Consider the following 3,644-nt stretch of genomic DNA (forward strand, 5'->3'; position numbering starts at 1 on the left):
ATTATCTCTTTATATAATTCTAATTTCCGTGCGGGGATAAATTCCTCGGCGTTTCACCACCCGGATGGCCAGGGGCGTCAGCAGAAACCGTATAGATTTTTGTGTATCTTTTTCTTTTTTTTTACCCCTCGGTTAAGGTTGGGGGTAAGGGGGGGGGCGAAAAAATATATAACTTGTATTATTAACTGCGGCCAAATGACAGGGGGGGGTCTAGGGGGTAGGAGGAGAGGGGGGATGATAGAAAGGAGGGGGGGATGGGAGAGAGGATGCTAGGTGGAGGAGTGCTGGGTGGAGGGGGGGAGGGGAGGGGAGGAATTTGGGGGAGAAGAGTGGGGAGGGAGAGGTGGGAGAGGGGGGGGGTAGTGGGGAGAAAAGTGAGGAGGCAGGTGGGGCCTCTCCTTTGCAAAGCATCGTCCCAGCATCTCCTGAGACAAGATTTTTCTCTCGCTCGCATCTCTCTATCTCTCTTCTTTCTCTCTCCTCTCACTCTTTCACTCTACTTTCTTTCTTTCTTTTCTCTCTCTCTCTTCTCCCCCTTTCTCTTTCCTCTCTCTTTGTCTCTTTTTCCTCTCTCTCTCTCTCTCTCTCTCTCTCTCTCTCTCTCTCTCTCTCTCTCTGATCTTTCTCTCTCTAATTTTTCTCTCCCCTCCTCTCTCTCTTTCTATTTATTTTTTGAAAAAAAAAAAAAAAAATGCGGTCTTTTAGCTTCTTCCCTTCATTTCTTATTTCTCACTTTCCCCTCTCTCACATTTTATCATTTTTATTACTATTTCGTTCTTAATCTTTAATCCTCTTTCGCACATTATCCTTCTGGAAAAGTTATCGTATGACTTCATGGTTAAAAATCTTAAGAAGGATAAAAGGTGTTATGTTTTCCTCACCATACGTCGTCAAACCAAAGCCAACACCATAGGCTCACCATCGTCTCACTATAAAGCCACGTCGAGCATCGAGAATAAGACGTCATAAAGCAAAAAATCACCTTTGAGATACGTTAACCTTGCTGTTTATTATGGGAACCTCCCTCTTTTTCATCTTTCCTCTTTCGGCCTCTCTACCCCCTCCACCATCTCCCTCCCCCCTCCCCCTATTCCCTCAACCCCCCCTCCTCCCCCTTTCCCCATTTCAGCCCCTCCTCCAGTCTCATTTATTTCCCCTCATCTCTTTCCTGTTTTCTTCCCTATGTTACTCTCCCCTCCTTCCCTCTCCCTCTCCCTCTCTCCCTCCCTCCCCCCTAGCCCATATGACTGTTAATCATCTTATTTTTCTCTCTTACTCTCATCTATTCTCTTCCTCTCTTTCTTCCTCTCTGTCGCTCACTCTCTGTCAGGTTATCTTTTCTTTTTCGCTCCCCCCCCCCTCTCTCTCCCTCTCCCTCTCCTTTTCCCATTTCCCAATCTCCCCTCTCCTTCTCTCTCTTCTCCTCCTTCTCCATCTCCCCAACTCCTCTTTTCCTCCCTCCCTCCCTCGCATATCCTCCTTCTCTCCCTCATTCCCCACCTCCTTCTATACGAGGGAGAGGAAAGAACCAGAAAGGGGAGGAGGAGGGAGAAGGGGAGGGGGAGGGTGAGGGGGAGAGGGAGGGGGAGGGAGAGATAAGAGCCAGAAGGGGAGGGAGAGGGGAGGGAGAGGGTGAGGGTGAGGGGGAGAAGGAGGGGGAGGGAGAGGAAGAGGAAAGAGCCAGAAGGGGAGGGGAAGAGGGAGGGGGAGAGGGAGAGGAAAAAGCCAGAAGCGGGAGGGGAAGGGAGAGGGGGCGGGGGAGGGAGAGAGGGGGGGTCTGATGGCCTTAGTGACTAGGGATTACAACAAGTTTACATATTTACGGTAATGGGGCTACTCCGAGGCGAGGGGTTATAGTTAAACTTTGTCCAGACGGCACTATCAAAGAGGAAGGGGAGGGGGGGGGGGGTGCGGTGGCGGGGGTGAAGAAAGCAGGAAGAAGGAAGAACGAAGGAGTGGGAGAAGGAAGGACGAAGGAGTGGGAGAAGGAAGAACGAAGGAGTGGGAGAAGGAAGGACGAAGGAGTGGGAGAAGGAAGAACGAAGGAGTGGGAGAAGGAAGGACGAAGGAGTGGGAGAAGGAAGAACGAAGGAGTGGGAGAAGGAAGAACGAAGGAGCGGGAGAAGGAAGAACGAAGGAGTGGGAGAAGGAAGGACGAAGGAGTGGGAGAAGGAAGAACGAAGGAGTGGGAGAAGGAAGGACGAAGGAGTGGGAGAAGGAAGAACGAAGGAGTGGGAGAAGGAAGAACGAAGGAGTGGGAGAAGGAAGAACGAAGGAGTGGGAGAAGGAAGAACGAAGGAGTGGGAGAAGGAAGGACGAAGGAGTGGGAGAAGGAAGGACGAAGGAGTGGGAGAAGGAAGAACGAAGGAGTGGGAGAAGGAAGAACGAAGGAGTGGGAGAAGGAAGAACGAAGGAGTGGGAGAAGGAAGAACGAAGGAGTGGGAGAAGGAAGAACGAAGGAGTGGGAGAAGGAAGGACGAAGGAGTGGGAGAAGGAAGAACGAAGGAGCGGGAGAAGGAAGGACGAAGGAGTGGGAGAAGGAAGAACGAAGGAGTGGGAGAAGGAGACGAAGGAGTGGGAGAAGGAAAGATCGAAGGAAGCGGGAAAGGAAGGACGAAGAGTGGAGTAGGAAGAACGAGAGTGGAGAAGGAAGAACGAAGGAGTGGGAGAAGGAAGAACGAAGGAGCGGGAGAAGGAAGGACGAAGGAGTGGGAGAAGGCAGGACGAAGGTATTGGGTGAATGAAGGGTCGAAGGATGTGGGGAAGGAAAAGAAACGAAGGAGTGAGAATGAAGACGAAGAGGTGGGAGAGACGAAGATCGAAGGAGTGGGAGAAGGAGGGAGAAGGAGAGGGAGAAGGAGAACGAAAGGAGTGGGAGAATGAGGACGAAGGAGTGGAGAAGAAGGACGAAGGAGTGGGAGTGGGGGAGAGGGCAAGAACTAATAGAGTGGGAGGAAGGAAGAACGAAGGAGTGGGAGAAGGAAGAACGACTTAGCTGAGATACGTAAGGACGCTGAGAGGGAGGTAAGTGACTGAAGGTATTTGGGGGAGAAGGAAGAACTATTGATTGGTGAGTAATGCAAGACCCTGTCAGAGCGGGAGAAGGAAGGACGAAGGAGTGGGAGAAGGAAGAACGAAGGAGCGGGAGAAGGAAGGACGAAGGAGTGGGAGAAGGAAGGACGAAGGAGTGGGAGAAGGAAGAACGAAGGAGTGGGAGAAGGAAGAACGAAGAGCGGCGTAGGAAGAGAACGAAGGAGTGGGAGAAGGAAGAACGAAGGAGCGGGAGAAGGAAGGACGAAGGAGTGGGAAGGAAAGGACCAAGAGTGGAAGAAGTAGAACGAAGGAGTGGGAGAAGGAAGAACGAAGAGTGGAGAAAGGAAGAACAAGGACGGGAGAAGGAAGACAAGGAGTGGCGAAGGAGGAAGGAAGGAGCGGGAGAAGGAAGGACGAAGGAGTGGGAGAATGAAGGACGAAGGACCTAAGAGGGAGAAGGAAGGGAAGGTGTGGGAGAGAAGGAAAGGAGAAGAGTGGGCGAAGGGAAGAACGAAGGAGTGGGTAGAAGGAAAGGAACGACAGGGAGTGGGAAGAAGATGAACGAAGGGAGGGAGAATGAAGGACGAAGGCGTGGAGAAGGCAAGCGGACG

Source organism: Penaeus japonicus, unplaced genomic scaffold, assembly GCF_977035675.1.
Source record: "Penaeus japonicus unplaced genomic scaffold, GWHDUDI00000001_assembly GWHDUDI00000033, whole genome shotgun sequence".
NCBI lineage: Eukaryota > Metazoa > Arthropoda > Malacostraca > Decapoda > Penaeidae > Penaeus > Penaeus japonicus.